The sequence below is a fragment of the Microtus oregoni genome, unplaced genomic scaffold, assembly GCF_018167655.1.
Source record: "Microtus oregoni isolate MIOR12 unplaced genomic scaffold, Mior012 000013F_ref0000133, whole genome shotgun sequence".
Lineage (NCBI taxonomy): Eukaryota > Metazoa > Chordata > Mammalia > Rodentia > Cricetidae > Microtus > Microtus oregoni.
This window is the reverse complement of record NW_024543072.1, coordinates 26,822,863-26,849,320: the sequence shown is the minus strand read 5'-3', so window position 1 is coordinate 26,849,320 and position 26,458 is coordinate 26,822,863. Positions and strand designations below refer to the sequence as shown.

Here is a 26,458-nt window from a genome sequence, read left to right as displayed (position 1 = left end):
CAATTTGATGAACTTCACATAAACCCGTGGATGTCAAAGTCTTGAGGAATCATGGGAAGGTAGGCAGAGCCAGGGGCAAATTGGTGCACAAGATAAAGTAGATGTAGGAGACAGGGTTTACTGGTGTCTTTGTCTTTTGATTCATGGAGTTGGTCAATTTACACACACACACACACACACACACACACACACAGTTTGCAAAGACATAGACATGAAGATGTTGATAAAGGAGGAAGCATGAAGAGAAATGACAGGAAGGAACAGGAGCATATATGAAAGCAAGGTTAACTGAACACAGCCTGCCAAGAGTCGTGCACATGTCCGAGATCCTAGAATTCCGGCAAATGGTGAAATGAAGGCTAGGCATGCTTGAGGCCAATTTGGGTTATATAGAAAATCCTGTCTATAAATATGTAAGTTAATTAATTAAAAATCAAATAAAATAGAGTAGCTCATTGTCTACATGCTGGCGAAATGACCAGACTGAAATTGTGGAGCCAACACATATGACTATCAGTGTGCACCTGTGTGTATCTGTGTGTGCATGTGTGTGATCTTTTCTCACACATAACAAATATCACAGACAACATCCCTATAACAAAATACAAGTTAACAAGTGGAAAATCTGACATACAAAGTTTTATGTGACATGAGAGACTTTGGAGATAGAAACCAAAGACTAGGGAGAACCCATTTCTTATGCTTAGATATAAAACAAAATGGACATTCATGTAGGAATGTGATTGGTCAAAAGGATGATGACCTACTGGTCTGAGACCTCCTTGACTGAGAAGAACTGAGCAAGGCCTAGGGATTCAGTAACTTCTCAGCTTTCCTGTGATCTTCTGTTGACCTAGGGTTGGAATACACTCCTAGAATGAGTTATGACTGCTAGCAGACAAGGTGTGCCAGAGAATCTCTGAATGGCCAATCTTACACACAGTTCTGGGGGAAACTACACTGCAGCTTTTTTAGGTTTTCTGGAAGGTTTTAAGGACTGTCATGGGAAAGGAAGGCAAGAAAAAGTCAGAGCGAAGGCATTCCTCCCAGCATGCCTAACTGCTGTGATCTGAAGCCTGTCTTCTGAGCATCGTGAGTTCATTTCTCTTCCATCAGCTATCTCCTTTTAAGTTGTGTTTCTGACCCACCGGGTGAAAACACTTAGGCATGAAGGGAAGGGAAGACTTTAGCTGACCTTTGGGTCTCTTAATGGGATTCATCATTCACTACCTATTCTGTACCAGCAGGGGATTCTCTGACCAAGAGCAACCCTCCACCCTTGAAGGACACAGGTCCCTTGGCGGAGGGCTCCTCTCGCTGCTACTAATTTCATTTCAATCCTACCATCTTCCTTAAAGACACACAAGGCATTAAAACCTGACTTTGTGACTACTTAACCTTTCTTTTCCTCCATAAAAATTATTAAATATGTGTGCCTATATAGTGGGGGAAGAACAGTTATGGCATGTCAATCAGGTACCGGTTCGGCTGTGCTTCATGGGATGGGAAGGCAATGCTTTCCTTCAGAAAGTGAGGCCATCATTCTTTTATGTCACTGACATAATATTTATATTCCTATTTTAAAACGGCGGCTACAAACAAAAGCAGCAAGAGGGCAGGTTCTCTAAGGAGATCTGGCTCTAACCATGTACAATTATAAAGTTCTATTTATATGCAAAAGAATGAGACTAATAAGGACATCCACACAGTAAGGCAACAGATCACGCTCTTTGAAAAGAAATAAAATTAAGCAAGCACTACCTTTCACACGCGTGCTGCCTCCTTGGGGTCCTCCGTGCAGGACGAAGAGATTTTGCAGAGGAATGACAGAGAGGGTTGTCCCAGGACACCTAATGGGAAGAACAAGTTCAGATGATCACTCGGCAGTGTATCGGACAGCTTCGAGACACAACGTCATACAAACAGTCCATGAAGATCACTGAGCTGGCATGGCTGCGTTAGGAACTGTTTAAGGGGCTATAGAGGCACAGTGCAGCTTCGGGAACCATTGTTGTTTCTCTGCAGGAGAGTGTGGCTCAGAGGAATGACTCTATCTGTGTCAGAATGGTGCTGTGTCTGTCCATATTCTGATTCCCACCCCAGGGCTCCTAGACGCAGCATCTGGCCTCCTCCAGAATGGGACAATCCTAATACTGGGATTTCTGTTTTGCAAACAATGAGCCTGACCCAGGAGAACACTGCTCTGGCTTTGCAGAATTCCATGTCAGATCCACTCAAGAGTCACTTGTGGGTCATTTAACTCCCTCTCCTTTGGAATATGAGGCCAACTGTCATTGATTACGAGTGAGATGTCTTAGGGTTTCTATTGCTGTGCTAAAACCCATGACCAAAATCAGCTTGGGGAAGAAAGGGTTTATTTCATCTTATACTGAGGGAAGTCAGGGATTGAGCTGAAGCAGGGCAGGAACGTACAGGCATTAATGAATGCAGAGACTTTAAGGAGTGTTGCCTACTGGCTTGCTCCTCATAATTTGCGGGCCTGCTACCATCCCTGGGCCACCACCTAGCAGGCTTGGTCCTCCGGCATCAGCCACTAATCAAGAAAATACCTTACAGGCTTGCCTGCAGCCAGATCTTAGAGGTTTCATGGAGGTGTCGCCTCTGGATGATTCTAGCTGTGTCAAGTTAACATAAACTAGCCAACACAAAGAAGAGCACAGGCGTTTGGTACAGCTGTCACGTTTAGGCCCTACACAACTATTCAATGTAATTGATCTTTTTATTCTGTCCCTGTCAAATGGGCATAGTAATATATGAAGGATGCGTTTATTAGAGGATTTTTTTTCATTATCGAAAGTGACTAAGAGGCCAACAGATTCTCTTGCTCACAAATGACCCAGTGACATCCCCATCTGGTCACCTCCTCTTCACTGTAATCTCTACTTTTCCTTCATAGACCCTTTTTGAAATAAAAAAATGCCATAGTCACAGACAGTACTTCATTCTCTGTGATTGTGTCCAAGGCATGTCACTTGCCCTGCTCATTCTGTGACTGAAATCATTCCTCTGTCACCAGCAAACACTTACAGAGACGACAGAGCTCCAAGGCAGTACTCTCTACAGCGCTGAACACGATAGTTTCACATTCCACCGAGATCCTCATAGGGGAAATCAGACAATAAAGTAAGGATAATAAGTGCCTGGGTGATTACAGGGCATTGAGTGCTCTGGAGAATGTGGTCTCCCCACCCAAGGAAGGAGGGAGGGAGGAAAGGAGGGAGGGAGGCAGGGAGGGAGGGAGGGAGGGAGGCAGGGAGAGAGGGAGAGAGAGAGATTAAATTCTTACTTTCCAGTTTCAGAGAATGGAATAGGGTTGCGCAGACAAAGCTTAAGATGATGTCACACTGGAATAGGATGGGCCAGATCTAGTGGAAGAGGTTTACATCTAAGAGGAGACCGTGTGAAGATGGTGACACAGCAGGAGGATGTCCTATGAGGACAGGGACCAGCATGAGGCTGCTGCGAGGCAAGGAGTGCTAAGTGTTGCTAGCAAGCCACCAGAGACCAGCAAGAGGCGGAACCCCACCCCTGCACCCCCACCCACCCATTCTCTGGGAGAGCTCCCCTGGGAGCATGGCCCTGATGACGCTCAGATTTCAGAGTGACAGTCTACAGAGCTTCCAGACAAAAAAGCATTTCTGTAGTTGCACGTTTCTCAGTTCGCAGTATGTTTCGAGTGCCGCCCTAGGAAACGGGCGGTGAATTTACGGAGGGGTCTACATTTTTAAACAAGGAAATTAAGGAAGATCTCACTGGGAATGAACATCTCAGGCAAAACCTGAATGAGATGCAGAAGACAGACAAAAAGACGGCTTTGGAGGAAGACCTCTCCAGGCAGAGGGGAGAATGTTGATGTATTGGGAGGGAAGCAGCTACAACTGGCAAGAGGGCTGGGATGAGAAAGCAGGGACCAGCAGCTGGGGTCTGCACCCCTGCTGTCACTCAGGCTTCTTTATGCTGCAAGGAACAAAAGTCACTGTAGGGTTCTGAGTGGAGGTGGACCAAAAGCTGACCTGCATTGTAGTGAGGTCTCTCTGGCTCTTTGGTGAGAATAAACTGGAGATAAGATCACTAAGACATCTCCCTGGGAAACCTGAAGAAGAAAACTGCAGCCAGTTGGTGTGGAGACAGTGGGGACCAGACAGCTCTATGCTGGATATTCAGACATCAGATCCAAATGACTGACACACTGGAAGCGGAGTATATGCCTGACTTCTTAGTGATGCAGAGGACTAAACCAGATCGCAAGACAATCTAACCATCTGAAGAGTGACCTCCCTGAGCCAGTCACGCCTTCAGGGACACATTTGGCAGACAGGGAACAGGAAATCAGGACATATAAGAAACCTTTTAAAGGAAAAAAATAAAAAAGCAGAACACAAAACAACAGAGGAATGGGGGTTATTCAAAGACGAAATATAACGGATCATGAATGTAAAAGTCCAGGCACTGGTTAGGAAGAAAAAGGAAATTAAAATAATATGATTTCATTTTCCTTCCATCCAAGTAGTTAACATGAAAAGGCCTGGCAAAATTCAATGTTGTCCAAGATGTGAGGCAAATAATGTAATATTCCAATTACTCCCGGCAGAATCCCGAATCGGGACATTATTCTAGTCAGGGCTTTTATTGTATTTATCAAAAGCCGTAGGGCATATTCCATGCATGCTGATTCTACCTGGCAGAGGGGCTCAGTGAGCCTGCATACGGGGAGGCAGACGCTAAGAATAGCATCTTCACACTTTTGTTTTGTTTTGTTTTTAGCATAACAAGACTGCACAATGAATTAAACGCTCACCCAAAAAGGCAATGAGTAAGGAAAGCTTCACTTCCCTTGTACCGTGGAACAACGCACAGCCCCTAAAGGGAGTCAGCTGGTTCTATACACGTACATCAGTACACATGCGTCTCTTCACAGATAATCATTAGGCAACAGAAACTACTGGAAACGCACAGACACAGTCACATGTAGCATGTGGATATGCCCATGCGCATGTGAAAACACAAAGAACGCACTGTTCAGGGACACGCCTCACGTTTCACAGCATAGGGGTTTCTGCAGGAAGTGAATGCATCGGAGGGCAGAGAGTGAGGAAAGGGCAGGGATGATATGGAATCTACCCTGTTTCATCAATCAGCTTTTTGAAAAGCAAAGGGAAAGAAGACGAACAAACCTTTGAAAGCAAATCTGGCCAAGTGAGGCAGGTGCATGTTTTGGATTCTGGAATTTCAGAAGGCTATCATTTTATTTATTTTTTGTACCTGTTTGTATATTACATTTTTTTTCAAATAAAAGAATGAAGAAAAGAAGAGTGGGGGCTTGGAGAAAAAGGGGAAGAGTGGGAAAAGGAAGTCAAGGAGAGAGCGGGTGTGAGGGAGAGGGAGGAGGCAAGATTGGTGGGTGGGTAAGAGGAAGGTTCAGGGAGGAGATTTAAACTGGCCACAAGAGTTTGTTTTCTTAAGGATGAAAATTCTAATTTTTTGTGTTAATGTTGCTTTGCTTTCCTTGTTGTTCATTTTGTCCCAACATAATATTTTTGATTACTGATTATTTTGGAATTTCACAAATCACACTCACTTCATAGTTCTCAGAAGGAGGAGAAGGAGAAGGAGAAGGAGGAGGAGGAGGAGGAGGAGGAGGAGGAGAAGGAGAAGGAGAAGAAGAAGAAGAAGAAGAAGAAGAAGAAGAAGAAGAAAGAAAGAAAGAAAACATGTCCAAATTTTATTGTCCAAATACTCATTGGTCAAACTTTTGGTGGCCAGGCCCTTAAAGAAAACTGAGCCCTTTCCCACCTTCACCCCCACCAGAAGCCATCAGTTATGGAGAGCTATACTTCAGCATCCTTACCACAATTTTTAAGCGTTCTCTTTGAAGGCTTTCTGTCTAGGCTGTTACTTTTGGGGGTGAGGACCACTACAGAAGTCTTTTATATTCCTCTTTCTCAACTGTGAGTCTACAGCCATAGATGTCACTGCAAAAGTAACTTCCTTGCCCGTTACAGTCAGCAGGAGGAGAGATCATGGACTTCTGCGTGGTTTCTGGCTTTGTGCCATGAAGTTCAGTTTGGTCTCTGGTGGCAGTGCAGACCATGGGCATCAACACAGACCTCTGCTGCAGCATGGGCCATGAACACCAATATGGTCCCAAGCATCCCAAGCAGTAGTGCAGCCCATGGCCATTTATTTACATGGCTTCAGGCAGCAACACAAGCCATGGACATCCACATGGCCTTTGGTGGTGACTCAGACCATGGACATTAACATGACCCCGGCTGCGGCAGGACCACAGACCCCCATCACAACCCTCTAGAGCAGCAGGACAACAGACCACAGCCTCCCATCATGGGCTCAGGTGGCAGCATAAGCCAGGGCTGCTAACCTCAACAACTCCACAGCAGCACTACCCTGAGGCATTGACTTGACTTGACTTGAGGTAGCGGCACAGACCACAGATGTTTGCAAGCTTATTCTAGTCTGTGGTGCTAGATACCAAACCTAGGACGTCAGGCAGGCTAGGTAAGTACTTGTTCTAGCACTACCTTACACTCCCACACCAGAAGTCCTGCCTCAGTCATCAGTGAGGCCGAGGTTGATTTGCTCCAGGGTGCCTTAGCCTGCGGAACAGCATGAGAGATTAGCCAGAGAGAAACAAGTGTCATTCGGAGGGACAAAGAGCCCTCTGCCAGTGGACACCAGAACAACAGTAGTAGTGACCATCAGTGATCCCCACCCCCACATTCTTGGAGCCACCTACACCCCAGGGAAGAGCGAAACACAGGTTTGCAGACAAAGCAAACCAAAAGTATGCCACGGGTGTCTTTTCAACCTTCTTGAAATGCTTGTTTCAATTTTCTAGAATCAAGGGAACAATATGCTTGATTAGTCCTCAGCGGACTTAACAATTTTGCTTTCTTCAAATCTCTCCCCTTGCGGCACGTTCATCATTAACCTTATATGTTCTAGGGCTGGAGATGAATTTTCCTCCCACAAAGTGGAAGCTTCGCTTTCAAATGTGAGATTGCTTTACGATCCTTCATTTCGGTCACTGATAATCAAAAGGTCCTCTCTGAAGCAGGGGGTCACCCGTCAAAGGGTCTGCCTTTGTGAAGAGGAGGCCTCGTCTTTGGGGGAAGGTCTCCACAGTGGAGAAAGCCTACAGAAAATTTCACCGTCGTAAAACAGAAGCCTGACCTGCATGCTTGATTTTGAGCTGATGTCATTTGTTGGAAAATGCACGCCATGGACGCTCACTTTAGAGGCCTTAGTTCGAAACTTTGAAACGGCAGCTACACCCTTCAGGCCTTCACTGGACCGAGTCTCTCCACACGGGTAACTAGGAAGCAGAAGGCACCAGTCAAAGGCTGAATTTGCCACAGCTGTTTGGTTCATGTCACAGACTTGGTATTTAAGTATCAGCATTTTGTGTATTATCGTTTGTAAAGCTGGTTTGGATCAGTTTCTAACAGGAAAACAAACACGGCAGAGAGGGGAATTTGTGAATAAGTTCCTGATGTAAGTGTGTAATTTTGTGCTTTTGAATGTGGACAATGCTAAGCATGATTCCACACATAGAATAGGGATTTCAGAGCGGCTTCGACACAGAATAGTTTAATCTGTCCGCCTAAGTGTACATAATTACGCGGCTGCCATGCGACATGATAAACACTGGGGGGGGGGGTACCTGCTGCAACCTTACGGACAGAGGCACCACACAGAGCACAGCTAGGGGTCGTCCGCCCTACCAGGATGGGTGATGAGGGCATTGTTGCTGCACCCCATGAAAAGGAAGGGTCCTGTGGTGTTTAGTTTTACATTCTCGTGTCTGCCTTCAAGCACAGCCAGAGGTTCACGGTGAAGTGATGGGTGATGAAGCCATTGTGATTGTCACAAGCTAAACCATGACATTGTTCGGGAGAGATGAAGATACTGTCATCTGCTCTGCCAGGTCACATGCCTGGAAATGCTTTTCAGCAAAATAGGATCTAAATTTGCATTGTGGTTTCGGATACGGGTTTGGATCCTGGGGTTTATAAGCCGAACAGGTACAGGCCTCTCCCAGGCCACCAGCCTTCACACGCATGTCCCCTCTGGAAGGTAAGGTTTGTAACTCTGCCTTCACAGCAGAGTTATTAGGGGGTTCTGTGAGGAGAATGATAGATAGGGCCCGCCACATGGTCAGAATTAGGACAGACATCCCCGTCATCGTCTGTCACCATCATTACGAAGCTCAACCAGATCTTTATTTTGACCCATCATCCTCACTGCCGTGCAAGGTTCAATTAAAACACCACTCGCTGCGTTGCTTAGTAATTAATTACTTTCATTCATTTAATGGCATATTTACTGAGTACCCAAGTGTCAGACTTTATGCTGGGGTCTAGTGTCCTAAGATGGTAAAAAAACAAAAAAATCTCCGGAGAGCTGTTCAAGCAGACACTCATCAGATGCTTTGATTGTCATTGTATCCTTTCAAGCAGAGAGAAGAACAATGGAGGGAAAGAGCATGTTGGGTCAAGACAAACAAACAAACAAAGAACTGTCTTAGACCTGGGACCAAGACGTAAAGAACAGGCAGCAAAAAGAAGGGCAGCTTTCTAAGAAACGAACACAAACACAGCCCTGTAACTCAAAGGCAACAGCAAGCCACCCGTGGCTTGGCAGATTTAATAGAACATTATCTCAAACGCCTACTATGAGCCAGGCTCTGCTGATTTACAGGGGCAACCAATCAAGACAGATGTGAGCTTTGTCCACCCTGGCTTGTCCACACTCATCCCTGTGCTCGGCAAGCACGCGACAGGAAGCATTTATCTTGCAATCAATAACGCCCACCTGTCAGCTACCTTATTTTACTATCATTTTTGGAGACAAAGCTTTCATTCTGTGGTCTGGGAAAGCTTGGAACTGATGATACAGCCCAGACTGCCCTAGATCTTGCAGTAATTTAAAAGATAGAGAGAAAAAATGTTGTGATATTTTCTCCAGAAGACATGGATGCTTCGCAAGACAAATAACGCCTTCCTGGCCCAAGATATCTGCACCAAATTCAATTCATTCCATGGACCTAACAGCTTACACTGATGTACAAGTCATGCTTCTATTTCCCGGTTGATTATTATATCACACATGACACACGCATATAACAGTCACGGAGTCTTTGCAAAAGAGGAGAAGGAGAGGAAGAGAGCGGAGGGGAGTGGAGGGGAGGGGGGAGAGGGACAAGCACAAGAGCACATGTGTCACTCTGCCCCAGGTCCTAGCACAGAACCAATGCTCCAATGTGTCTTTTGCAGTTTTCACAGTCGTTGCTCAGTGTTGAAAAACATGCGCTTCCTGTTTCAACTTGGGCGCAGTAAGAACCGGGAAACCTATCGAGACCAAAAGTCCCACGGGAAAATGTGGCTATAGGAGACCTAAGTGCACCACCCAATGGTGCTGTTTCTTTGACATAAAGGGTTATCTGCAGTGGTGGATTTGTCCCCGTGGAGCAAACACTTGTAGGAGAAGTTCCCATTGATAGAGTCACTCAGTGACCAAGTCCACTCTCTCCAAATCCCTGCAGATGTGCACCACCCAAAGCCACAGGAAGAAATCTATACAGCAAACCTTATGTTGCTTCCCATGGCCTTGCTGGAATCTCCCCATAAATGGCCTTCACTGGTTAGGTTTGTGATGGCGTCTGAACCCTAACTCAAAGTTACGGCTGAGTATCTTTCATGTGTTCATGACAGACACATATGATTAAACCTTGGTTGCAGGGGTCTGTCCCAGCCTTGAACCAAAGTAATAAGAAGGAAGTATTTCTCCTCCCATAGGCTTGCCAACACTCCCCATTATGAGAGAAAATGCAGAGTAGCTGCGGAGTTGAGCGCAGTTTTTATTTAATACCCCGATAACCCCTGAAGAGCCACAGGCCACAATATGAGCGAGTGGTAAGTGTATGATAAGATGGCTTTATCAATGTCTGGAAATGAATCTTAATATACTGTCCCAGTATGAGTCCGCGCCTGCTGGAGGAAAACATTAAGCTTTTCTATGACAGGATGAAAACAACATACTTGCAATTTCCTAATGTTTTCCTGGTTTAGGGAAGGAACAAAAAAGAAAATGAAAACCCCTCTTGTCCTTTTGTTTTTCTTGCATGGGGAAAACAAAACTATAAAATAATATGTCTAGTTAGTTTTCAGGAAGACAGGATTTAAAAGACACTTTTATTTGTTTTCATGACCAAATCTATTCAGTTCACACACACACACACACACACACACACACACACACACACACACACGTGCACGCGTGCATGGCAATTAAGAAAGTATTAAATAGCTCATCCTTGAGTCTCACTCGGCTTATTAATGGGGCCTTCTGAATTAATCTCTGGTCACCCTAGTATGGTCAACCTGCTGGGGGCTGAAGGGATACAGCACCATGAGCAGTGCATGGTGTGCTTCAACTAGCTTCCGTCATGCCTCAAGTCTCCGGCAGGCACAAGATCTCTATGACTACGCCAGTTCTGTGTTGTCCGAAGAAACTGTCCATTGCTAACGAGTACACACCGCTCCCCCAACTAGTTGATAAAGATGCACAGAGAATATTAAGTGATGGCTTTTGAGGAAACAGATGCCGGTTAAAGGGAAACTTGGAAAAGAGAATGGTGATTATATCTGATGGGATGCTCAGACAGCACAGCGAGGAAGGAGCAGCCGCAATAACGTGTGTTTTTAAAGGGAAGTCATCCCTTACAGCAATTACCAGGATGGGAGAGTTCCGCTCCTCCCTCTCAACCTTACGCTCTGAAAAAGAACTTCTTTTAATGCAAGACTCAGAGAGCCAATTACTTCGGCACCAAGCCACAACCTAAATCCCTGGGCTTGGCAGCTACCTCTTTTTTTTTTTTCTTAGAAAATGTTCTTCTAAAAACCTTCACTAACAACTCTGACTTTATACCTTTAGAATCAGAAAAGATGAATGAGAACTAAGCAATTACCTACCAAAGTAGAGAAGAGAAGGCACTGGATAAAAACGCCTACAGTTACAGTCATAGCTCACACGGAGGGAGGAGTTCTGAGGTCTAGTTCATATTTGTGGGAAGAAGTAACACGTGTAAAAATGAACAATTACGGGGCATTTTATATGCTGAGGGTTTTTCCAGCAGCTGGTTCATTCCTGCATATTAACCCTTAGGAGAGGAGTCTCCATGACACCAAATGACAGGAAAGCCGATGCTAGCATGCTAGCTAGCTTTGCCATGCTGGAACAGAACATCCGAGTCACTGTGAAGGAGAAGAGCTGTATTTTGGCTCCTGGTCTCAGAGGTTTCAGCCCAAGATCACATGGCTCTGTCACTGTGGGTCAGCATACCACCATGGGAGAGCGTGGCAGAGGAAGACTTCACCTACAATGGCTGAGAAGCAGAAGTACAGGCAAGAAGGGGCTGGCATGCCCATACTCCTCCCAAAGCCACACTCTTCATGGCCTAACTTCTTGCAATTAGACCTCCCATCTTAAACACTCCAGTCTCTGCCAGATAGAAGCACGGGCTGCAGCTTGAACTTAAATACATGTGTCGTGGGAGGACAGCCTACATGATGGCTGTTGTGCACAGATCCCCTATGATCACTCGGCATGAAGCGGTGAGATCAGGATTCAATCACAAGGCTCCTGCCCAGAACCCAGCCCTGAGTGGTACACTGTGCACATAAGTGTGATAAACTCCTAAGATGCACGACGGAGCTTCTTCTAGCAAGCAACGGCTAAACCCATGAGGCATGATAGTACACAGAAGCATCTCAGTATCCGAGGCTTTCAAGGGCAAGGGTCGTTTCTTCTCTAAGTGTTGGGTAATACTATAATTGCTCCTTGGTGTTGACTGAGGTTTCTGTCCTGCCTGGTTCCCACAGTCGTTAACTCCCAAAGAATCACACAGAAGTCTACATTAGTTATAAACTGATTGGCCTAGTAGCTCAGACTTCTTATTTAATCTTATAACTTATATTAGCCCATTGTTCTTGTCTATGTTAGTCACATGGCTCGGTACCTTATTTGGTGAGGTGGTCACATCTTGCTTCCTCTAAGGCTGGGTCACAACTGCAGAATGTGCTTCCTTCTTCCCAGAATTCTCACTGCCCCACTTATACTTCCTGCCTGACTACTGGCCAATCAGCATTTATTTAGAATATAAGTGACAGGGTATAAACCATTGTCCCACTGCATCTTGGCTTACAATGGGCCTGGGTTCCAGGATGGCCATCACAAGCTGAAGATGCTGCGTAAGTAGAAAATGCATTTACTGCACAGGCAACAGTCCTCTTGTGGTCTCATGGCTGCCGGGGAACTTGGCAACACAGTCCCCTCATGGTCTCAACTTAGCAACACAGTCCCCTCGTGGTCTCATAGCTGACAGGGAACTTAGCAACACAGTCTCCTGGTAGTCTCAGTGCTGACGGTAGCAACACAGTCCCCTCATGGTCTCATGGCTGACACAGAGTCAGGCTCACTCCTGTAAGTGGGAGGGTCATGAACACCTATTGCTGGCCTGGAAAAAAGATCTCCATTTAGAATCGGAAGTCTATTTTCCATTTAATACATACTTGTTTTGCACTTTCATCAAACTAAAAATCATTAAGCCAGATCATCTTCAGTCACCGGCCTGTGGTTATGGAGACTGCAGTCAGTAGCCACTGAGAGGCAGCTCGCTCTACACCTGACACTATCCAGGCATTTTCCCACACTGAGCCATGAGAGGCTCGCTTGGACCTTTAGAGTACTTTCTAAAGGAATGGCTCAAGCACACAGGATGAACTTACAGTGATACCCAGATGACACCTTTCCTGTGTTCCAGTGTCTAGGCTAATTTAATCCAGAAAATGAAAGAATTTATATGACTATCAAGACATCCTGTCTACTCTGTAATTTAGTATATATATAAACATATATGTATATATATATAATTATTTATTACTATTATTTTACAAAGAAGCAGCCTCACAGCTGAGGACATAGCTCAGTGAGCAAAGCCATTGTCACACAGGAGTGAGGACAGGAGTCCAGATCTCCAGAGCTCACAAAAAGGCAGGAACAATAGTGCATGTCTTCAATGCACCCAAGGTGAAATGAGAAGCAGAGGCAGAAGGTGCCAAGACGCCAGTGGACCAGCCACCCTGGTTGGCGCCCTCGGCAACGAAAGCCTTTCTTAGACAACATAGAAGGCAAGGTCTAAACACCTGAGAAAGTCCTCTGATTCTGCACACGGTCACAGAGGACTGGCACAAAAGCACACAGGAACAGAAAGCTCACATACCCCCCTCCCCACCCCCCCCCACCCCCCCGTATGCCTTAGTATCTTTTTGGTTACCTGAGTTGCTATTCCCCTTGGGTAGATACCATGATGTTCTGAGATGCACAAAACTGGTTTTCCTACTTTCCCTAGAGGAGAAATCTGTTCTTATTCATTTAAGAAATTATTTTTTTAAGATACATTTTACTTAGCCCAGTAGATCAAAAGTATTTCAGCATGTAATAAAATTTATGATATATTAAAATTTTTATGTTAAGCATTCAAAATTAAGAGTATATTTTATATTTATGGTGAAACAAAGATCATAGTGCCTATGCAAGCTGAGGGTCCACATATCAAATGTAGTTAGAGTTAGCAGGAGTTCATAAGGGCAATTAGGGTTAGACCACACAATCCTGGAAGAACCATAGCTATTGGTATTTCTAGGTTTGTTTTCTCGGGCTGGATGGATTCCCTACCAAGGGGTTGGTCTAGACCAGGAAAGAACAGGATCCCATATGGAATTTCACTTAAGCCCCCTGTTTTTGTGTTGGTTCTGCTGACCTCTGCATGTCCTGCCCTTTACTCTCTCCAGCCTTCCCTCTGATGCAGAAGAGAGAGCAGCTCCCAGCTCTGCAGGAAGGCAGAGACCCCAGTGCTCTAACAGGTGTTTGGAATCTCTCCAATGCTCCTTTAAGATTCCTTAACTCCCACTTAGAACACAGTGACAATAGTTCCTGATCCTTTCGGGGATCAGAATTGCGCTTTCACTGCGTACAGCTTCCACCCCCCGCCCCCAGCTTTTGAAGCTGTTCTGTAATTATAGTCCTCTGTTGCCTAACAACAGGGACACCTTCTGATAACTCTTCTTAGACAACTCTACCAGCATCAAACAACATGGAGTGCACTTATGTAAACTCAGATGCGACAGTATTTCCAGAAATGGAATCTTACAGGACCCTGGTCAGTTACAGAACTATTAATTTTAGTACTCTTTTTTTTTCTTCTACTTCAATTGATTCTACCCTTCTGTCTTTTAAAGTAGGTCTTCTGTTTTGAAATAATTATACAACCACATGCAGATTGTAATTAGAGACACAGAGAGACTCCATATACTCTTTAGCTAATTTCCTATGACGATGATACACTGTAAAACACCACCACCCAGGATTCTGATACAACATGGTATTTCCCTTCCCACTAGGATCAACTTGCTAACCTTCAGGTGCCAAAATGCCTCCTCTCACCCATTCTCCCTTTATACCTGATAAGCATTAATCTGTAGTTCCAAAATTTAGCTATCCAGAAGGAATGATATGGTATGTAATCTTTGCATCCCTCTGCCCAACCCAAGCTCTTGAGTATTTAACCAACTATTCCCATGGATCAAGTTCCTTGCTCGGTAGTGCCCACAGGAAGAACAGGCTGCTTGTTTAGCCACGAGATTACTGAAGCACAATCTTCTTTTGAGTTGATAGACAGATTTTGCTGGAAAATGGGTAAAATGTCTCAACGCTTTCCAGGTTTTTCCCAACTCTTGATATGGAAAAGGCTTTCTGTATTCTCAATACAAAGATTATTTTTGTTGTTGTTTTTGTCGTTCCTTTCTTTGCTTTTAGAAACACGCTTTGAAGATATTTCCTACTCCGTAGCTTGCCTATGCCTCCTCTGAGAGGGCTTCCAGAGAAGGAGCCCAGTGCACGCCTTCCCTTCCCTTCTTACGGGCTGTGTTTTGCAACAAACCTAAGAATTCTTGGCTTGGTTCTAGAGGCCAGAGACTTCCTCTTATGCTGTCATCTAAGCTTTGTGGTTCTGTATTTCACATTTTAATTTAAAATATTTTTACTTCATTTTTATATTGGGTAGGAAGCATAGTGCAAGAGCCCAGCTTTTATCTGTTAATCCAGATCATTTCTTGAAAGGCCTTGTTCGTTCATGTGAAGGAAACTGCATTCCTGTCAAAACCAGTAGGGTCTATGAGTTTGGGCCTATGTTGAGATTCTTTTATTCTGTTCCATTGACTTATGTGTCTATTTCTTCATGAATACTCATGCTATAGGTACATACTAAGTCTCAAAATTGGGTAGACCATTTCTTCCAATTTCATTGCACTTATTTTTTTTTATTAATTACTTTATGTTCATTGGTGTTTTGCCTCCATGCACATCTGTGTGAGAGTGTCTGAAGTCCTAGGTCTGGAGTTACAGATGGTGTGAGCTACTATGTGGGAGCTTAGAATCGAACCTGGGTCCTCTTGAAAAACAGCCAGTGCTGTTAATCACTGAGATATGTCTTCAGCTCCTTTTTGTACTTCTTTAACACTGTTTTAGTGACTTCAACTACTTTGTGTAGCAGTTTGAATGAAAGTGGCCCCCAAGACTCATAGGGTGTGGCATGAATGGAGGTGTGACTTTATTGAATAGGTGTGCTCTTGTTGGAGGAAGAGTGTCAGTGCCGGTGGGCTTTGAGGTTTCAGAAGGTCAAGCTGGACCCAGAGGCTCTCAATGGCTCTCTCTGTCTTTTTTCCTGATGTCTGCAGATTCAGATATAGAACTCTTCACAACTTCTCCAGTACATGTCTGCCTGCATGCTGCCACGCTTCCTGGCATGTTGCTAATGGAGCCCCAAATAAATACTTTCCTTTATAAGAGGTTTCATGGTCACAGTGGCACCCTAACTAAGAGACTTCGTTGCAAATAACTTTTAGGATAGTCTTGCCTATATCTAAAATAAGATTTGAAAACGAATGGCATTAATTTTACATGTAATTTTGGACAAAATTACCATCATTATATGCTAAGACTTTAAAACTGTGAGCATGATGTATTCCTGTATTTAGTTACATTTTCTTTTATTTGTTTCATCTGCCTTGCAAAGTTTTGGTACACAAGTTTTATAAAGAGTTCATTAGATTCATCTGAACACTTCATGTATGGCTGCAGTATGAATTGTATGATATTTTTAATCCCACTGTCCACAGACAAAGCTACCACACAAAACCATGGTGGTCTTCTTCATCTTGTATTCCACAACTCAGTTTGGCTCATTCACTACCTTCAGCAGTTGATTTTGTGTGTCCTTTTTTTCTATGCGGATCACTTAAATTTTTCTGTGTAGAAAATCACGTTGCAAACGCCAATGTTTCCCCTTCTTCCTATTTGTCTGCCTTTTATCCCCTTTGTTTCCTTACTGCTTTGATTAGAACTCCCTGTATGATGCTGAATAGCAGCGAATATAGATCTCCTCTGGTATTTCATCTCATTTGCTTTTACCCAAAACATTTTTATTCTTCAGTCTTCAAACAAGTCAGACGCCTCTTTTCCCAAAATAATAAGGGTTAGCCTAGAAAAATGGGTGTGTGCCTCCAAAGCATTTCCCTCCAATGAAAATTAGCTTTATGAAAATTTAAACATCAAAAGTGTTGTTTTTTTTTAAAGTCAGAATTTATCATAAATCAAAGAAATCCATTCGTGTGTCAGGTCCTTCTCCTCCAGGAACTAGCATGGCTGTATTTCTTGCACTCAGTAAAATCTGATGTCATCTGGTAATCCTTTCTCCTCCTAGTGGAATTCCAAACTCTGTTATATCTCTCAGCACCACATTGAAAAAGTTATCAAATTTCACAAGTGTTTCAGCAGTTTCTTTATCATGCTTCATGGCAATGTAAATTCTTGATCCTATATGAGAGTCCATAAGCTCCAGTGGCAGGAACTGCAACAGGTTCACATTCTAGGCAGAGCCAGGGCCATGTTGGAAGTCCTTGTGACACTTCTTAATATTTGGGGGAACATATGCTGCTTTTCATTGTTAAGTATATTTGTTATGGGCATTGATTTTTATATTTATTTATTTGTATGTGTATACGTATGCATGTGGGCATTGTGCATGTGTCTTGGTGTTAGTACATAGCCAGAGGACAACTTTTAATCAGTTCTCTCCTTCTACCATGTGGGTAGAACTTGGGTTTTCAGGCTTGGCAGCAAGTGGTCTGCCCCGTCAGTCACTGGTGGGTGGTGGGCTTTTATACTCTTGATATTTACCAAGCTAAGAAAGTTCCCTTAAAATCTGAGAGTCTTTTCATAACCCAGTGTGGAATTTTGTTAAATGCCTTTTCCTTATTGATGTTTTTTGTTATCTTTAATCTACTAATGGGATAGATTATATTGATTAACTTTTAAATAATTGACAGAATTATATTGATAACAGAACAAGAAATCTGAAAACTGCCCATCAAAAATGAAGAGGTTGGTGGTGAGATTATTTTAGCAGGACAGGAAAAGGAGGTCAAAGAACTCCCTGGTTAGTGCTGGAAATATCTAACTGGAAAGAAACATGTTCCTTTTTCATTGAGATTTTTCCCCTTTCAATTTGCATGACTTTTATTTCATGCCCTACTGTTGTTTTCTGTTTGATCTGACTCCACTGTGTACAGTGTTGTCAGTGTGTACAGTGCAGTCAATGTGTACAGTGTCAGTGTGTACAGTGCAGTCAGTGTGTACAGTGCAGTCAGTGTGTACAGTGCAGTCAGTGTGTACAGTGCAGTCAATGTGAACAGTGTCAGTGTGTACAGTGCAGTCAGTGTGTACAGTGTCAGTGTGTACAGTGCAGTCAGTGTGTACAGTGCAGTCAGTGTATACAGTGTCAGTGTGTACAGTGCAGTCAGTATATACAGTGTCAGTGTGTACAGTGCAGTCAGTGTATACAGTGTCAGTGTGTACAGTGTCAGTGTGTACAGTGCAGTCAGTGTGTACAGTGCAGTCAGTGTGTACAGTGTCAGTGTGTACAGTGCAGTCAGTGTATACAGTGTCAGTGTGTACAGTGTCAGTGTGTACAGTGCAGTCAGTGTGTACAGTGCAGTCAGCGTGTACAGTGTCAGTGTGTATAGTGCAGTCCATGTGTACGGTGTCAGTGTGTATAGTGCAGTCAACGTGTCCAGTGCAGTCAGTGTGTACAGTGCAGTCATCATGTACAGTGCAGTCAGCGTGTACACTGTCAGTATGTACAGTGCCCTAAGTGAGATTGAGTTTCCATGTGATCTGACACCCTCTTTTGGCCTCTATGAGAAGCCTCACAAGCACCAAGCAAAGATGCACACATAAACACATCTATAAAATCTAGGAGCTGGAGAGACAGCTCAACAGTTCACAGCACTTGCTGCTGTACCAGGATCCTAGGTTCTGTTCCCAGCATCCCATAGTCTCTCACAACCATCTGTAAATCCAGTTTCAGGGGACCCAGTGGTCTCTTTGGACCTCTGTAGGCACCAGACATGCACAAGTATACATACACACACACACACATACAGAGAGAGAGAGAGAGAGAGAGAGAGAGAGAGAGAGAGAGAGAGAGGCAAATACCCAGACAATGAAAACAAATGAAACTATTTTTAACAATAAGAAGTCATTGCAACAATATTTTTTATTTTTCCCCTTTAGAGTCTGTGAATTTTTATTCTACTCTTTTCTGTTTGGTCCAGTGTTTAATCTAAAGAACTCAAAGTGTGATCCTTCATTCCATTTTACTATATGGAAGATGAAACCGTTCTACCCCCAGCATATTTTGAATAATGATCTATGATATCATAAGTTACCTTTCAGAAGACATAAAATTTAAGAGTGTGGCAGTGAAGGAACAGCTGTCAATCTTCTGAATTAATTCCTACATGAATTACATATTTACATAATTTATTAGAACAATTACAACACATCCTTGTTGTCTTTTAATTGGATTATTCCTTGTTCTGGTAATTATACTAGACAAGGGAGAAAAATAGTTTCAGGATTCCAGAATCATCTGTAGACTGTGTGGGAGGTGAGTGATCGATAATGCTAATCTCCCGAACACTTAAATTCTTCGAAAGAGATCCTTTTGTCTTGAATGTTTCTTTGCATAATCAGCATTATTTCTCACTGTCTGGCTTATCTTGCCTAAAGTTTGAGAGTAAATACACTGGACATATAACAGATATTTATTCCACTGTCAGAAGCCTGGCAAGGCTGGGCCACCTCCAGCGTCTCAGCAATTGCTTCACTTCCTTGAAAAATGCCGACAGGTAACCACAAACGGAGGACTTAGGATCCCAGGCACATCCTAAGTTTGCACACCTAACCGGAAAGATGGAAGACTTTGCTACCGCAGGCCTTGGTAAATTATCCTGGCTTGAAAATCATTGAAATTGTTGTAATGTTTTCATAAAGGATAAAGCCACTAAATAATACAAGAAGAATAACTGTCAACCCCCTATATGCAGAGATAATTTGTAGAAATTAACTGAGGGATGATAGGAAAGATGGGCGAATTCAGTCTCTGTCTTGGTTTATGCAGAGCATGGGATGCTGCCCGAAGTGCTCACTTGTGTCCTGTGCACTGATCACCAGACATGGAGAACATCACGGAGAGCAATTCCCAGAACTTGCAGGACTCAGAACCTGAGAGTCGGGAATTGGCATCATTCATCCTCTGGCACAGTCTGGCAGTTGGTTAAACAGTTTTGGGAGACACAGAATTGACCCCAGTGAATCTGGATCTCTGTGATACTAGTCAGCACAGGTACCCATCCCCCAGTCTCAATTACAGGAATCTCGGTCGGCCTCCGTCAATGTAGAGTCCTAATGAGACCATGTCTAGACAGTATTGATCTCTTACCAGGAAAGAGATTCAGAGTATGACTTCTTTTCTAGCTTAGTCCGAATGACACCCAAGTCGTGATATTTCATTCACACGTTGCCTCCTTAACACCGTCTTAGGTAAGATACAAGGGCTTCCTTTCATGGCATAGAAAATGTGGATGCTTGATTCTGATAGTCAAATAGTACGTAAGAAATCCTAGAGAAATTAGATGAGTCTTTAATATATTATTTTGCTCGGTAAAAGAACACACTTTGAAGAAGCCAGACATCCACCTAATCAGCAGGAGCAATAACTGAAGTTAATTTGGCTAAAATATGTCAAAGAGACATCATTAGCTTACCCCACCCAAAGGCTTTCCATGAAAACCTTGGGGGCACCCCTAAAAACTGCTGTGCAGCCCAGTTTGGAAGACATGCTTCTGTAGGTTCCCCCTTCTTCTACCTTCAGACTAGTCAGACATATGGGGTAGACTACTAGCCTGGAGGCATCAAAGTCTTGCATTTGGTCACACTATAGAAAGGCATTCCAAAGCTAGACCGAACATCCCGTGTGTCTGCACAAAGTCAGGCAGGGAATGCAGTTTGTAGTTGTGGCAGGAATGGAGCGCAGACAACAGGTGAGTGCAAGCTGCAGTAGGAAACAGAATTCCATCTTTCTGAGGTGAGATGTAGCCAAGGTCGCCATATCCAGGTGGTTCCTGAGCATGAAATTTTCTCGAGGCAGGTAGTGACCCCATGGAAAACAGTACCCTGTTACTATGTTGCAACAATACCAACTTACAAACTGACTGTGCAAACAAAAACAACCCATGGAGACTGTCCCCAGTGTCATGAGTTTCACACGACACCACCTAGGGTAGAGGGATCAGTTGTGTGCCTGCTAACTAAATGTTTTACTAGTCTCGTGACACAAGGAGAAAGTTCCACAGGCTTCTAAGATCTTGAACTGGATGATAAACTGATCGAGTTTTGCTGCCCCCACTGAAGCTGAGAGGGTTAACAGCAGGGATGTACATTAACTAGAGGGGTATCTGTTGAGGACGCAGGGTGTGTCTCCCAAAGCCAATGGCACTGTATGCAGTTTGCTGTGACCATGGTAAAGATACTGCACTACTCTTTAACAGACTGGAGGGGAAGCCTATAGTGCATCTTCCCTTCTCAGTATACGAACAACAGAGTGAGAAGCAAGAGAGAAAGAATGGTGCATGTTCCCCCTACTCTTTTCAGACAAGGCATGTAACAAATGGAAGATCAAGCAGAGGTGCGATTGTGGTTCACTTCCAGGGATGAGGGTGACTTACAGGTCACCTTGATCCTGACCCCCCAGGGCAAGGTGTGCATATATGTTACTCCTACTTATTAATAGAGAAAGAATGGCAGAAAGTAACGCTTGGAAATGTATCTAAGAGACATAAAACTCATTTTAAATATGGCACAAACAGTTGTTACTTGGGGCCATCTTGTAGAAAGTTTACTTTCTCTAGCGAAATGTAGACTCTTGCAGATGCATTGACAATAACACAAAGGCTTGCCATAGTATCTTTTCGGAGCTTTACTCAAACATTCTGATTTCGCCAAATGCTAAATCAGTTAAACTTAACAGGAGAACCATTTCATTATTGATTAGGTGATCAGTTTTCAATGTGCATGAACTATGAACATGAATAAGTAGTAAGTCCTAGAAATCAGAAATTAAACCAGATATCTCAACAGGAAGGGATGAAGACATTTTGCATGATTTTAGGACATTGACTTTCTTAGGTTTTGAATAAAGTTATTGACCCTGGAGCAGAAAGAACCCTCTGCAAGAACCAAGAGCAGGGTTTTTTTTTTTTTCCTGCTTCCAGGCAAGAAGAGTGTAAAGATGAAAGCTGGTTCTTAAGACTCCCCAGCATGTGGTTTAACATATTGTCTAACTTTAAAATGTCTTCAAATGTCATGTGGTCACCCCTCCTAATGACTAGCTGATATAACTCTCTACTATATGACCAGTTGTTTCTTGGTGCCATGGTGAAGGCACAAACATAACTATCAGCCTCTCTCACTTTTTGCAAAGTCATAATCCAGCCCTTTCTTTGTAAATGTGATCGTTCATATCTATAATGATTTTCTACACTTAGTTGAAATCATTCTTAGCTTTGTAAAATCAGTACAAGTACTAGAAAAAGTTCTTATCCGGTTTACAATGATGAAAATCAAGGGCTTCCCCCATTTTTCTCAATTTCTTTATGAGCTGAGTCTGGTCTTCATTGTTGCTACGTAGGTACTGTATTACAGTGTCCACAACATCCTGACAAATTCCCTGAGGTGTGCCACAGTCTTGTGACCTCCTGGCTTTTTTTCTGATGTCCTAATTTGTTGTAAATTAGTGAATCCTACCATTTCTGGTTTCCATTGTTCTCATTTACTAAATTCAGATGAATGTGAAATTTATTTGGCAAGGAAGTCATAACTCTTTATTTCCAGCTTGCATTAACAACAATCTTAATAATCATTATATGTTTAAGTATAGCAAAGACAAATTTTGTTAAAAATATTAGTGCTCAAGGCCTTCCATTTCCTGACAAAATAAATTAAGGTTGCATAACCTTTACCTCTTTCCCCCAGTTTCAAGGAGAAATATCATAGTTTTCAAACCGTGTTGATGGAAACAAAAACACAGCAGGAGAAATGAAGGGAGAACGGGAGGAGCCTGCAGGGCTAAAGGCAGAACAAATGAGAACTGTATTTGAAAGTAAAGGGCGAAGGAGGGAGGGAGGGAAAGAGAGGAAGGGAAAGAGAGAGAAAGAGAGGAAAAAGGAAGGAAGAGAAGTGGGGGAAAATGCATGAACAATGTGAATGGCTATCAGGGAGATGTCACAGGGAAGAATATTAATAAAAGCTACAGAAATTTCAAGGTTCTTGGAGTAAAAAGTAAACTGAAAATTAAAAAACAAGTCATACATTGTATTATTCTTAAGACTGAATGAACCACATAGGCCACAGGATTTATGCCTGTTATGCAAATAGTTCTCAAAGCTGCTGTTTACCTGTTGATATCTATCTTTCAGTTTCTGTTACATGTCTCAAAAATGCAAAGCACAAATCTGGCCATCCATACACTTTCAAAGATTTTTAACCTGTTTGAAATGAAATTCCACCAATGAATTCAAGGCTGCTGTGTGGGCCCGCCTCACAGACTACTAGAATATCTTTTAAAAAATATTTGAAAACATGAAAGGGAAAGTGTCTGTCAAAGTCAAATGTAAAGACGACACATTAGGAATGACTGACTGCTTCATGGGGAAGCAGTCTTGAACTGCTTGTGATGTGTCTGCTATGGAGAGAGAAGAAGATAAGGAGAAAAGCTTATAAATTTCACAATAAACTTTGTGCCTAGAATTATTTCTGAAGTCATAAACACTTTGGGCTTTGTTGCTTCACTATTCAGATCACCCAGAATAGAGGCGAGGATGGGGTGATCTGGCTATGGGAATTCTACATGTCTTTTCTTCGCTGAACTATGTTATTAAAAAAACGAACATGGCATAAGATAACATGCATTATTCTCAAGGAGATACATAAAAGAACTTGAAACTGATGTTAAAATATTATCATATTTCCACCCAAAGTTAGATATTTATAAACTAAACAGCACCAGTAAAGATGTTCCATACAGAAGGAAGAAACGTGAAAAGATTAGACAAACTGAGAATTTAGAAACACACACACACAACATAAAAACTGAAAGGCATTCCTGTGAGCTAAGCAACTGAGACACAGTTATATCTTAGGGAAGAGGATTTAAATGTAAAGCCAGAGCCTAGGGTGAAAGAGGCATAAAATCAAACACACCACTGAAGAGCTGGAAAACACCTGTAGGGTGCTTGCTATATTGCTTTGTGGATTCAAGCCGACAGTAAATATTTGAAAACAAACAACTCAACTAGGCGAAGGGATGAAGACAAAGAAAAGCACCCATGCAAACACACACTTATTCAAACCACCTTGACTTTAGGGAAACACCAAGTCTCCATCACCGAATCCTTCCAGGTAGGTCAAGGAATGGAATGCAATAAGGCCACTCCATATTTTGTGCTACTTTTTCTTTTGGCTGTGTGTATGTGTGTCTGTGTGCATGTGTAAATGATACGGGCTTTACTGTGACATTTGCACATACGTATGTAACATATTTGATTGTGTTAACCCCTTATTATCTTATCTTTTCTTTCCCTCCTACATTATGCTATTTTAATACTAACATTCCATAACTTTAAGATATTTGTTAATTATTATCTACCTGTAGTTGTTAAGGTTAAGTAAGATGGATATGTGTAAGCATTATTCACAGTTCCTGGGTCAGAGCAGATCTCAATAATGACTGAGACTTTAACCTAAGCCATATTCATTAGATCCATATTCACATGCTCTTTGGAGAAAAACCTGCATTTTTTTTCCAACCTTGCATGGCCAGTTACAGACCTCCTAAAACAGCTTCTCCCTTGAAATGTTAGGCCTGGAGGATGTGCTCGCTAGTTTTATGTCATCGTGGCACAAGCTGGAGTCATTTGGGACGACGGGAACCCACTTGAGCAAATGCCCCCACCTGATTGGCCTCTGATTAAGCCTGTAGGTCATTTTGTGTGGGGGGGGCTTGTTCATTGATGTAGGAGGGTCCCAGTTACTGTGGGCAGTGACATTCCTGGTCTGATGGTCCTGGGTGCCATACAAAAGCTGGCTGAACGAGCTATGTGGAGCAAGCCCATAAGCAGCAATTCTCCATAGCCATTTCTTCCATTTCTGCCTCTGTGTCCCTGACTTGTGTTCTAGCCTTTACTTCTGTTACTTCAGTTCATGATGGGCTGTGGTCAGTACAAGTAAGTTTGATGTGGGATTCCCCACTATCTGCTGTGAATATGTTTTATTGCTATTGGTGAATAAAGAAGCTGCTTGGGCCTATGACAGGGCAGAATATAGCCAAGCAGGAGATCTGATATATAGAGAGAGTAGGCAGAGTCAGGGAGACACCGTGTAACTGCCGAAGGAGACAGATACTGGAACTTTACCCAGTAAGCCACAGCCTTTTGGAGCTACACAGAATGATAGAAATGGGTTATTTTAAGATGTAAGAGCTAGCGAGAAATATGTTTAAGCTATTGTCCAAACGGTATTGTAATTATTATAGTTTCTGTGTGAGTATTTTGGGTCTGGGCAGCTGGGAAACGAATGAACAGCCTCTGTCTACATAAGCTGATTTTAGCCATGGAGTTTTATCACAGCAACAGAACCCCTAAGACAGAAGAGGGCTCACACTGGTGCTGAGCCTGGTGGCTTCAGATGAATTCACAGCACTTAGCCAGTTCTCCTCTCAGAAGACTGGCTCCCTAATGCCAGAGGCATTGATCCTGGGAATCTAGAACACAATGCATCAGAAGAGGAAGCTAAGCTTCTTTATCAAAAACTGAACTAGGAAGATAATCCCGTTTGTAAGGTGCTTGCCTGATAAGCATGCAGACACATGTCAAATTCACAGAACACACATTAAAAACCCAAGTGTGGTAGTAGCCTGTTTATAATCCCAGAACTGGGGTGTGTGGGATGGACAGAGACATGAAGAATCCTTGAAATTTGCTAGCCAACCAGTCTGGCTTTGTTGGAGAGTTTTCTGCCTCCTGAAAAATAGTAGGAGGAGGAGGAGGAGGAGGAGTATCCCACCAAAACAAAGCAAAAGCAAAACAAAGGACCAAGGGAGGAAAAGGAGGAAGGGAAGGGAAAAAAGAAAAAGAAAAGGAGAGGTGGATGCTGCCTGGGACCAGCACCAGAAACTGACTGTGACCTACACATGTCTGCAACACACAAGTGCACTTACACGTCCGGCCTCCACATGTCTGCAACACACAAGTGCACTTACACGTCTGGCCTTCACATGTACTCACATACGTGCCCCCCCCCCCCCCAAGCACACACAAAAATAAAACATTAAAAAATCCCATCAATTTCACTACAAAAGCAATGAATGAGCAATGAAACCCAATCTTACCTTGTGAGTAAGACTGGTCCATGAGGCCTCTCATTGCCTCTCACTACAAAAATCTAGAAATGGGTGCTTTTCTCCTCTCTTTTGTTCTCTTTCCACTTCCTGTCTTCTTTTTTTTTTTCTTGGAATTTTTGACCATGGTCAATAGAGATCAAAAAGGGGGATCAAATGGACTTGCCTCTGAGACAACATTTCTAGGCTACTCTCATTGTTGGGTCTTCATAAGGACTCTATCCAGGGTGCTCAGTGAAGGGAATGAGCCACACCAAATGAAATAGAGATCTTGTAGGGCAATTTCACCCTCAACATATGAGAAAGAACATTTTTCTCTTGGATTTATAGTGTGTCACCACTGGGATGCTTTCTGCCAGATTCCCCTAGTTTGTACTTACTGCTTGAGGCTGCCCACCGTGGTCACCACACCATGAATCTATAGAGAGTCTGGCTGTGGCCTGCAGGGAGCTCCTGAGAGACCGACACACCAGGTGTTCTGGAATCATCTATTTTCCATTCCTC

The 26,458-nt window shown here is 43.2% G+C and overlaps 1 protein-coding gene and 1 pseudogene across 3 annotated transcripts in view; both read right to left on the bottom strand.

Annotated features, from left to right (window-relative positions):
• Positions 1 to 26,458, bottom strand: part of Fhit (fragile histidine triad diadenosine triphosphatase) — a 1,425,825-nt gene that overhangs the window by 1,012,878 nt on the left and 386,489 nt on the right. For all 3 annotated transcript variants that reach the window (XM_041662668.1, XM_041662665.1, XM_041662664.1), the window contains one exon: positions 1,762 to 1,850. The gene's annotated coding sequence lies outside the window, so the exon portion shown is untranslated. The remainder of the gene's footprint in view (positions 1 to 1,761; positions 1,851 to 26,458) is intronic.
• Positions 16,745 to 16,954, bottom strand: LOC121455388 (annotated as a pseudogene).